General features: G+C 39.2%; 1 protein-coding gene across 2 annotated transcripts in view; it reads left to right on the forward strand.

Annotated features, from left to right (window-relative positions):
- Positions 1-3,340: 3,340 nt before the first annotated feature.
- peli1b (pellino E3 ubiquitin protein ligase 1b) overlaps positions 3,341-12,187 on the forward strand; it is a 50,460-nt gene continuing 41,613 nt past the window's right edge. Inside the window, exon 1 of one of the 2 annotated variants that reach the window (XM_080869548.1) lies at positions 3,341-3,473. The gene's annotated coding sequence lies outside the window, so the exon portion shown is untranslated. Of the gene's footprint in view, positions 3,791-12,187 lie in introns of both variants that reach the window. The other variant, XM_080869547.1, reaches the window with a different exon arrangement.

The following is a 12,187-nucleotide window of genomic DNA, read 5'->3' on the forward strand; positions in this document are numbered from 1 at the left end:
CTATTGTTAATACACAATAGATTTATATTATTTGCAGATCGTTGCTTTCTGGTTCTATTTAAACTTTAAACTGTGTCCCAGCTTTTTTTTAGGCTGGGGTTATACAAACATTGTGTCATTGTACAAAAACCAATGGGTCTGCTAAAGTTTCTGGATCCACATATTATATAAGCATACCTGGTGCTGTGTATGCACTATTTTATCCCCAATCAAGACATACTGGCTTGGCTCTAATATAAACTAGACAGGAACACAAGCTTTGTATTAATGCTTCAGGTGTGCAATGACAGCTTTGTCATTGAAAAAGCTCAGACTCGTTATGCAAACAGCTCCGAAAAGTTTCGTTCCACTGACTGAGTCCATGTCCTGGATACTGAAATATTTTGACTCAAACAAAAACAAATACAAAGCCGATAATTCACCACATTAAAAACTGTTAAGTTGGTTTCTAAAACAAAAAGATGATTTCTGGAAAACACCCGCAGACTCGCTCATGCTCACACACTCACGAACTGGAGGAAAAAGGAAAAAGATGGCATGCAGCGTGGTGGAGATAAAGACAAAAATGACGGCGGCAGCAAGACAGACAGTAACACAACTTTCATTCCAGTTAGCTCCACCCAGGATAAAGCTTTTAAAAAATGGTATGTAAGGTGTTTTCACTGAAAGTGAAGTCATGTACAGCATGTCTACAGAGTTATTATCACATGAATCTCACAGACTGACGTGAAAGGGAAGAGGCAGCAAAGCAGAATAGCTGGTGTTCAAAAGAACCTCATAATGTTTTGGTCTTTATCAAATCATTTTACTTTATTTTTATTAGATATGAGCATTTATTTCATCCAAATGTGGATTAAAAGAAGATTTTACTTTTTTAATAAAAATAATTTCAGTTTCAGTGCATTTATTCTAGTAGAGACAGTGCAAATGCCTACTAAGACAGTCTATTACCATTATCTATTACCACATCTGTAGTGAGTGCATAATTAAAATACAGTGTCGTGAAAGTCAACTAGTCTTTCCAGATCTACTACTACTTGACTGACTCATGCATACAACTCATACTTATAATCCTACTTTGCATGAACTACGTGAGTCTTGTGCACGCACATATGTTTGAAATATAAAGGTTTTATTTTGAAACTCTACTTTGGAGCATTACCAAACTCTTAAAAGCAGCGATATTAAGAAGGCTTTGCAAAAGTACATAATGTGAAAGATACGAGCCGTCGTTACCCTTGTGTGTGTTAACGGCCAGCTGTACCAATGTATCAGCAGCAATGCTGGGAAGTAACTTTAGTAGTTACATGTAATTGTCAAACGGCATGGTGGTGCCGCTGTTGCCAACTGTTCCTTGGTTAACAGTTGAAATAAACGGTTAACATGACAATTTAACATGATCTCATTAACATGAGAAAACAGATGATTCTCTGCTAGGCATACGTGCATACCTGCTTGGTGTTAAAGAGTTATTGAGATGTCCTGTATCAGTCCTCGTGGCAGCAGAGATAAATAAGTGGCTAAAAAATAGATAGATGTAAATTGTTTCACATTTCCCCCCCTTTTTTATATTATTTCATAAAACATATCGTTTTAGACACACCTTTAACTGATATATTATTCTATACTTATTCTGAATTTCCTACAAACTGTGTATGGTCGTTTCCCCTTCATAACAAAGAGTTAGTATGAGTTAGTATACTAAGAGTTAGTATACTATATGAGTATAGTCTTAGACCATAGCTTGTATATGACAGATGTATGCAGCCACTATTGCTTGAGCCACTGGTTTTATATTCCTAATCTTGAAGCCATTAGCGATTTAGCCAGTTAGCAATTTAGCCACCAAAATTTTGGCTTTTACACATAAAGTAAAGAAAGCAAAGTGAAAAAAAAAAAAATAAAAGCCAGAAGTTAGCAGATCTGGATTAGAAAGTAGTCCATTAAAAATACTTTAAAGTCACCAGCAGAACAAACACAGTGGTGTTGTCCAGTTCACTGTCTTGAATTAGGGGAGCTGAGGCCTAGCAAACACTGGCCTGTCAGAACATCTGTCAGTCTAAGCCGCCAGTATCTATATCAGCATTAATGTTATGGACAGGTCTTGGGGGTCCAACCTGTCCATAAAGGTAAAGTTAAAGGTCATGGTAAATTATGTTAGTTTGGTAATGAAAAGACCCACAAGGCAGATAAGCTACTGTATCTTGAGATTAACTTAATTATTTGGTTAATAGTAGTTTAGTTCTTCTGCAGCAATCAGTATAAAATCAAGCACCTGGCCATGCATTCTAACTTTTCAAACATTAGTGAAAGAATGGGCCATTTTAAAAAGCTCACTGAATTCGTGTGTGGTACTGTAACAGGTAATTTGGTGAAATTTCTTCCCTCCTAGATATTCCATGATCGATTATGTGTTATTATGGCAACGTGAAATTCAGGCACCAAGTGGAAGACAATGTAAAGTTAAAGAGCGGGGTTGCCAGCTGCTGGGGCACATATTTCACACAGTTCAAAAACTCCTCTGGCATTAACATCAGCACAAAAATTGTGCACCAGGACCTTGATGGCATGAGTTTACATGACCAAGCAGCTCCTGTACATGTAAAGTGTTGGTGGCCCAGTATGCTTGTCCGTATGATGTAGTTTCACTTAAAAATTTCAAAACAAATGGAAATGCGGTGACGATATTGTGCGCTAACAGTCAACTGTTGTGTCTGTGTGTGTGGTGAGTTCATATTTTCACACCAGGAACTAGAGATAATGTCTCTCCTGCTTGTCTCCTGCTTTGCAATCAAAGACAGAGGTTTCTGCACTTTAGTAACTGAGACTAGATTTCTCTCTAAGTCTGCTATCCATGTTCAGTTGTAATTATTTTTTGTTTAACTTTGACCTAGTGTATAGGTTTATTAATCATAGGACTGAACCTTACTCCTGTGTGTAAATTTAACGGGTCTTGCTGCTTATCATAATTTATAACCTCAGCTTTGTGTGAGTAACAAAGTAAATACTCTTTCCTTTTTAAAAAAAAAAGAAAATGGAAAAGCAATGCTACTTGAGCTAAAGGCCGCCCTATCGCCCTTGTTGCCCGTCCAGTTCATATAACTGGATAAATTAACCCAGGATAAATTAACAAGAAATAAATTATCTGCATTCCCAATATCTGTAAACCTGAAATATTGCTATATATATATATATATATATATACATATCTTTAACTTACGCTAATAATTGTGTAAACTGAAAAGCCTGACAGGTCTCGTACAAGTTGGGGGAGGTAAAACTTCAAGTCCCAGGATGCTGTGCGGCGGCGTCACTCTCACTGTCCCCGCCTACAGCGCACGCTCGCAGGCGGAGAACGGGCAGAACGGGTCGGCTCCGTGTTTACGTTGAGATGCTCACAACAAAGGACAGCGCACCGCGGAGAGGCTGTCATTTAAAATAAAGAGAAAGCACCGTGGATATTTTCTCTTACGGTGAGCGTCTGCAATTCACGACTCCTGGAAGGGGAGAGCAAATACCAAAAAACCCTAATCTGCTTCCATTTTATTTATTTTTCCTACGTGATACGCTTTATTATTTTTTTTATTTTAATTTTATTTTTTTAAGCAGCTAAGACGCGGAGAAATTAGGACGAAATCTTCTGCCGTTTTTTCCATGTTTTTGTTTTTTTCCTTCTGAGCCGGTGGGACGATAGCTAGCTCCTTAGCCTCTGCAAGTTGGTTGGAAGGCTAAGCAGCTGAGACCGACCGCAGGCTCGGGACAATAAGAGGACCTCATCATTTATATCGCAGTGAGTTCGCAGGCCACCTGACTTTGCTTGATAATTAAAACAGCGGGTGTAGTGCGACAATAGCCATCCTGCTGCCCGCTAATAACTGTCTTTGTTCTGCAAACGGCTCCGGGAATGAACTGCTCCTTCATTAACGCTACTTTACCTCATTTGGTAATGTCCACTCACTCACTCACTTACTCTGCGAGTAAAGTCATGACAGGGAGTGCTGCAGCTGCAGAGCGCTGATCTTTGTCTCTCAGACGCACACACATATGCACCTGTTTTGACTGTGTGTTTATCTAAGTGGAAATCAGAGGCAGCTTCGCTAAGATACAGCTCTCTGCTTGGCATTGGCTGACTGTATCTTTGTGTGCAATGCAGGCTTCAGAGATGCAGGTATTAGTTTACATCCCATCCATCCTGGGTGCTGACCTGTCACAGGGAGGGGTGAGTGAGAAAGGGTACATTGCTTAAGCAAATTCACGGACTCTTTTGCCATTCCCAGAGCTTGATTGCGAGTTAATGACTTCCCCCCTCCTCTCCTTCTCTGTCTCCCATCTCATTTCACCTCTCTGTCTCCCCCCCCCCCTTCTCCTCATCTCTTTTTCTTTTTCCTTTCTGTCTGGTTTGGGTAGCTGGTGTAGATCTCACCACTTCCCTTCCCCTTTCTGGAAATGTCACAGAGAAGAGGGACGTGCATTAACACCATCTGCCCCTGATCTTACTTCCATTGTCTGCCTTTTATTGTGAACTCTAATGAGGAAATGTTGGCAAGTTGTAGCAGCCAGTGCATTTAATTTTGTCACTGAACCAACCCCACAGCTTTTTAAAATTTGTTTCAGAATAGGAAATTCAAATAATTATAAACTGTATAGTTCTATCACATTTTTATTTAATTTAAGCTTAAAAAGAAAGCAGGAAAGTAGGCTTTCAATGAGTTCTAGCTACAGATGCATGGTGCGAAAAGTGTTGCGTATATAACGTGCTCTGTTGCAATCAGTTTTCTGCAAACATATAAGTTGTGCACAGTGTTATTGGGAAATATGGGTTTGTATCAGTGACCAAACACGTCTAGATCTGGTGTCTAGAATCAGACCCTGTATTATGAAGAAGATTTAAACAGTTCTCAGAATATGTCTTCATATTGTAGCAATGCTGATAACCGACCAAGCAGAGCAGCACAGGTTTTTCGACATGTTCACAATAAAGTGTGTAGAAACACTGATGAATGACAAATATTCAACAAGTATTAGGAATTTGAAAGCAAAACAGTTACTGCAGGCATTAAGCTGTTAAAGAACAGTGTCGACTGTTAGTTGTGTAAGTTTATATGCTTTCAATGTCATTGCCAAATAAAGTCTGACTACAATTAAGATTTTGTCCTCCACTGAATTTATGTTAGCGTAATGTTTGCTTTTTCAACTGTGACCTGACAGTAGGGGGACAAGACAAGAACAAACTAAAAAAAAAAGGTTCATATTGGTGAATATCATTTGTAAATCTTTAGTAAACTTTATTATATAAATATATTATTATTACATTATATATGGAATTAAAAGAAACAAGAATTAAAGTTCTCTCAGCTGAGAATTGCTGTCATTTGTTGATGACTTATAGAACTAAAGACTTTTTAACTATCCATGCACCAAAGCCAGAGTGATCTCCAACGAATGGGAATTCTGTTTCCAAGAGCATTGATTGGTCAGTAGGTGGTGATTTTATACTTATCGATCCCCTGAACATAACAGAGGAAAAGGAGCAAACTGCTTTGCAACGCTGAAAATCCAGAGTTAAATCTGATTTCTTATCTCACTAATCCCTAATCCTGCGTCACAGTGCAGACCTGCATAAGAATCCTGCAATTCATCACTGCTATAAATTGTGGAACCTTCAGCTTCTACTGGGCCAGGATTTGTTGTGTAACAGAGGGGAGAGTGCAAGTATTGCATATACACGTTTGCACATTTACATAGGGTGTGTTGGCTACAGGCCCGAGTGTGTGTTCATGTTCTCAGCATGCTTTAGAGTCTCAATTTCAGGAAGGAAATCGGAGCTGTCGGTGTCAGACGGGAGTGCAGCTCTGATGTCTTAATGGAGGTTCAGTGCTGCCTGTATCCTTAGTTACCCAGTCTGTGGGGACACAGGGAGGCCTCACAGTCTCGCCTCGGTCTGGACTGGAAAAAAAAGGAATGAACCCTTTTCATCTAAAATGTTTACGTTTTTTAATTTCAATTAAATATTTAGCATGATTTTGTAGATGAACAGCTTCAGTAGCACCATGAAACTGTGCTAAACACCAACAGAATTACTAATGTGCTTACCCCCTATCGGCCTTTTAAAAGTGGCTTTCAATATTTGAAGAAGAAGTATGAGCAGTTGACTTTATGGCAGTTTTGGTAATGCATTTTTGTTTCTGTGAGGGATTTTGGATTCCCGAAGCCTGTTTGCATGATGAAATGTTGTCATTACGAAGCAAATGTTCAGAAATAGTTTTGACAAAACGTCTTTAGTAGGGCTGAACGATTATGGAAAATAATCTAATTGCGATTTTTTGCCCCAATATTGCGATTGCGATGCGATATGCGATTATTTTTTAAGGTCTTTGTCTTCTGTATTATTAAACAAAGACAAGCAATACATCATATAGTATGGCCAATACTATATTACATTAATTTTAAACTGTTCTTTCCTGGAAGACAGACCTCTGTTATGATGACATGAGGTGATGCATGAATTGATGACTGACATTTTTATTTAACTTCTTCAATCACAACAGTATATTTGAACATACACAATAGTTTATTTTTAGCTTACAAACATCTGAGCATAAAGTGCTGACAAGGAACCCTGGTGTAAACATTAAAATGAAAGTCAGTACAATGTGCAGATTGCAGAAATATACATAAAAAAAATCAGTGGCTTTACCACACTCAGTTTTTCGACATCTGTGAACTACTAGACAGTCATTCAATTAAAAAATAATATTAAATAAATAAAACTAATAAATAAAAAATACACACATCTTACTGATCTCTGCAGTCAGTAACATTACACATAAAGTGCAAACATAATAGCAATTGTATAAACACACACACAAACACGCCTTTAAAATTTAAAGGCGTGAAATTGGACGGTCTAGTTCTGATTAGCGTCACCGCTGTCTCGGTGGAGTTTAATAAACTCGGCCGTCTGCTTCTTGCTATCTAAAATATAACCAGACACTGGTGTAAATTCTCGACTGTCTCATACTTCTGTTTAATAAGTTTTCTGTTTGACGTTTAGTCAGCTGTGTGAAAACCAAGGAGGAACCCACCCGGGGGATTAATAAAGTTTTATTTTATCTAATCTAATAACTTTAATCTCAGCCAAACCGATTTACTCACGAACAAACAAAACACTGAAAAAAGCCCAACAATAACATTTTTAGGTTGTCTAAGTGACTTATATATTACGTTTAACCCGAGCAGCGAAACTCCGCGGTGATCTGAAAATGATGTGCCGGGAGTTGTGCCGTTCTCGGCCGCATCAGTAACCCTCGAGCTCCCGGCTAGCTGTCGAGCTGGTGGGTAGCAGACGCCTCTGAAAACGTCGAAGCACTTTTGCAAATATGGGATATCTTGATAAACCGAGCAGATATTTGATGTTTACACAACTACTTTCTCGCCTGAAAATATGTTAAAAGTTTATTTTGTGACCCAGAAAGATTAGTATGAGTAATTTTAAAACTTAGTAGCGGCCGCCATTGCTGGAAACTGGAGTTTGGCTGGGCCTCGCTATGAATTCTGGGATATGGTAGTAATTTGGACAGCCTTCGGCGCGTCGCTGTGACGTAATCGGTCTACAAATGCGGCCTCAGGAGGATGCAGCCCATGAATTTGGACATGTCCAGAGTATAATCGCAGCCTTTGCGGTTAGAAAATTGCACTTGATCATGTCGCGATATTATCGCAAATGCGATATATCGTTCAGCCCTAGTCTTTAGTGCGAAGATCAATGATAGTCTTTCACAATTAAAAGGAAAATTCTACATATCTTCCATATTTTTTCTGGGTGTGTTTTGCACTTAATCTGAAAAATACTGCTGCAGGAGATTTGTTACAGTACATTTTTAAAACATAGCAGCACAACATAGCGCTACATTGTTGTATTACTTTGTCAAGACAGCCTGATAAGTAGACTGTCGAAGATAAGTGGACAAATTGAATGAATGCGTTTATGTGAACTGTATAGAAGCCTTTTTATTGCACATTCACTCAGACAAATTAAAGCTGCCAATCATGACAGGATCCTTGCATTGAGTGATTATATTTGAGTTTCAAACCAACCACTCAGCCACTTGCCAAACATCTGTGTGCTGGCACCCTTTTAAACCTTAATGATACAGTGTGCTCGTGCTGAGAGGAGATTTTTTGTGTTTGCAGCGTTCTTTAAGTGTGCACATGCCTGTGGTGTGTAGTTTTATCAGAGAGGGCCGATGAGCTCAGCGGGTGTAATCGTCGGTACAGCTGAGCGGCAGCTTTCCTCCCGCTGTGTGAGGAGCTTGGCACATTCCGCCCGGTCCGGCTTACACTCCCCTGGGCTGGTAAACAGGCTGAAGTTTGTGCAGGGAGATTACGTCTGTCATGGAAAGTGGGTCAGACAGTGGGCACGATTCTATGGCCTTGTTTCTGCAAGGTAGGGAGTAAAAGAGGAAGGGGAGCGTTAAACCACCAGCCATTTTCCATAGTGTTGCTTTAAAGAGCCTGCGCTTAGGGCGCTTTCCTTTTTTGCCAGAGTCACGGTTAGGTTCTTGTGCGTTTGCTTGCAAGGCAGTCATTTGTTGGTAGGCTGATCTGTTAAGGAGCTGTGAGGATACATGCTCAGTATGTGACTCATTTTAAAAAACAAATGACATTAAACAAGTTAAACCTAAGAAACAAATGGATCATTCCTTCCACTCATTGCAAGTGGTTCATTTCAGATTCAGACAAGCATTTGTATAAATCATATTTATGTGAGCAGCTGCCATAATATGTGCTTGCTTTTTGAGTCCTCATTTTCCTGAGATAGAACCAAGGTAGAGCCACAAATGCCACATATGCAGCTAATGCACCGGGTTAAAATAACCGAGTATCCTTTGAAAAGATTTGGGAGAATGCTGCTTTTGTGGATTGCATTTTGGGCAAGTGAAACCCAACATGAAACTGATTTGCCAGAACATAAAAACCACCTGCCTACTTTGTGCACGTTCTTCTTGTACCACCAAAGCAACTTATCCATTGGGTCATGGACACAGGATCTCTGAATGTTTCCTGCTGTGTCTAACACGGGGGTGTTGGGAGTGGAGCCTTTATTCGGTAGTAGCCGTCCTATTGTTGCTTAGTCGGATTTGGAATCTGGGAATTTAAAGGCCCAGATAAGACTATATAGTCTTTATTGTCTTCCTCAAGTTGGTCCTGTCCAGTTCTTATGGTGTTGCAGGTGGTAATATCCGGATGGGGGAGTGCTTCGCTGTGGGTTAAGGCTCAAGGTTTTTCAGCACATCATTGCATTGTAAAGAGAATATGAATGTTATTCACTTCACCTGGCAGTGGTTTTAATGCTGTGCCTGATTGCTTTATGGTCTCTTGAGTCTTATTGTCTTAACACAAATAAAGATTTTATAGTGAAAGACAACAATTCAAGACATATGGGTACAGCAGCTGAAGAGAGTGCCTGCTTATGTCTTTGCTGACGCCAAGGTGCATGTGATGAGTGCTGTCTGTTTGTTTGTAAGATTAGGCAAAAGCTACAGGGCTCTAATTCGTTAATCTTACTGGAGCAGTGGAAAAGAAATAAATCTTTCTTTAAAATTGCACGAGAGGTGAAGGATAAGAGAAAGAGCTTAGGTTAAGGACGAGCTCGCCCAGTTCCCTTTTAGTTCTTACTACTTTTTTCAGACAATGTTGAGGACACAGTATACTTTTTTTGTTCTATATTTTTCTTACTTTTTATCTTCTACCATTAACCAATTTGTTACTCCATTCCTTTCCCTCACAAAGACCTTTTCTCTTGCTTTAAATACCTAAGTCAGAAAACTGAGGGTAGAGTGGAAACTGAAATACACTGAAGCTTTTTTGGCAGCTTTATTACTCTAAATTCATGAATAGGATCCTTATTTGTAAATGCTGATGGGGGGAAGAAATTCTGTTAATGTTGGTTATTTGCTGATACACTTTAGTAAAAAAAAATGCAGGTGTTGTAGATACTCGATGTGCAGTTTGTTACATAAAGACAAGGCCACTACATTTCACGTTTACCAAAGAGGCCGATTCATGGGAGAGCATGACCTTTTGACAGCTCTTATGCCCTGAATGGGCTGGGTTTCTCACCTTTGTGTTGTTGGCATGCCTTTTTGATGATAATGAGCAACACCTCTCCCCACACTCAAACCGCAGCCTGTTGCCACAAGAGCTTTAGTTTCTGTTTACATCACAATAAATTTTCACTTTTTATAGCTGAAACTGAAAGTACTGTTGAGGTTGTGTATATATATATATATATTTTTTTTTTTAAAGTGAAAGAGAACTTTTGTGCGATTATTAAGATAAAATCTCAGAGGTTTCCTGCTTTGCTATTAGTTCGGACAGGCGACTACAGCTGTTGCTGGTGATATCGGTTGGCACTTTATACTGCTGCACGCACATGCATGCTCATTTTCATATGCACACATGGGCTTGTAATTGTCAACCCCTCCTTTGATCATGCTTGATCACCATTTCCTGCTTCACTTTTTAACCTTCCTGTCTCAAATGAGCTTGCGTGTGCATCGGACACGCAAACAGTTGAGTGTGTAACTTGTTGATGCTTTGGCCTGAGATTTCTGAGATATGCTATTTAAATAAATAATATATAAAAGTGTTGTACTATTTAAATTTTTGAGCAATGTAAAGTCTTTGTTTTAAATGTCTGGAAAGAGTAGCCAAACTAATACAGCTGAAGCCTGAATGGGGTATTAGGACTAAACGACAGCTCATTTAATTTGGCTGCCTTTCAACCAGGTGCAGCTCAATTAGACCTACACACGCCCTTCCCCTTTCCCTTTCTAGAGAAAACCAACCGGCACCAACACTTTAAGAAATGGATGGTGAACGGAAACATTAACCAACCAACTGATGAGAACGTTTTCCCTGATGGTTGCTGTCTGCTTTAGCTTCTGTGGAAACGGGATGATTGATGCTATATACCTTTATAACATCTGTTTCAAACTACTAATTTACCTTTAAATACAGTAAAATTATTTAACTTAAATGTTTCCATCTTTCTAGTTGCTATAAACATTAATGTAGTCACTGTATAGTTGGTAGGCAAGCACCGTCCTCCATCCTTATTTTATTCCTGCACAGTTAGCATGAAGCACCCACAGTTTCATTGAACATGTACAATGACAATAAGGGCTATTTTTTTCTATTCTCTTCTATTCAGTATTGTTTTTCTAGATAAGAGTGACACATGCTGACCTCAATAACACTGAACTGGATGCAGATGAATCATTTTGAGCTCACAAATCACACACACACTGTTTTCTGCTGTTGTGTGCATTTAAGAAGGTCACATTGGATGCCTCATGCAATCAAAACATGACATGACTATATAAGCATTTGGTGCTGATGATGTGGAATCTATAAACACCCTGTGAGGACTTAACTTCTTGTGGGGAGAAAAAAACAACTCAGGTCAATGAGTTTGGTTCTTTTATGTTATTTTTTTTAGGCTAGTATAAAAATAAGGAAATGCATTGAAAATCTGTGTTTCCGTATATTTAGTGACTCATTTTAGCATTTTTCCCCACTGTCCTTGAAAATAACGCCATATTACATTGTGGATATCACCATGGTCATAACTTGTAGGTTAAGCTAATCATTTATCCTTGTTCCTTCCTGTCTCATGCTTTCTTTCCCGCCTGGCCAGGTTTGTCCTGGATATCATTCAGCTGCTTTTCTAGTGTGTCTTTTCTCTGGCGGTCGAATGTACTCAGGCTTCACTGTGTTGAATATGGCAGTAGTAGTCCTTGTTCTGCTCTGGGATCGACTGGCTCTGGAAATGTGTAACGCTCTCCATGGCTGCTTAGGGCTGCTTTTACAACTGCAGGACAGGAAGACGGAGTTGATCAGGAAATGCGACTGAATACATGTCTCATTTATTTTTTGTCACAAAATACTTGAATGAAAAAACCGAAAAATATTTAATAATTTCTTTACAACCACGCGTACCTGTAATATCTCAGGTGTCCCTATACAGGAAGTCTGGACCAGGTATCCATTTAAAAGGCCAGAGTTTGTGTTCTGAGAGTATTACTCAAAGTGGGATCAGCTGGCTTACTGGCTTAAACAAAAGGCAAGTTTAAGTGCCAAAGAAAGAAATCACAGGCACATCATAATAAAATTTAATCAAGAG

This window comes from Rhamphochromis sp. 'chilingali', assembly GCF_963969265.1.
Source record: "Rhamphochromis sp. 'chilingali' genome assembly, chromosome: 20".
NCBI lineage: Eukaryota > Metazoa > Chordata > Actinopteri > Cichliformes > Cichlidae > Rhamphochromis > Rhamphochromis sp. 'chilingali'.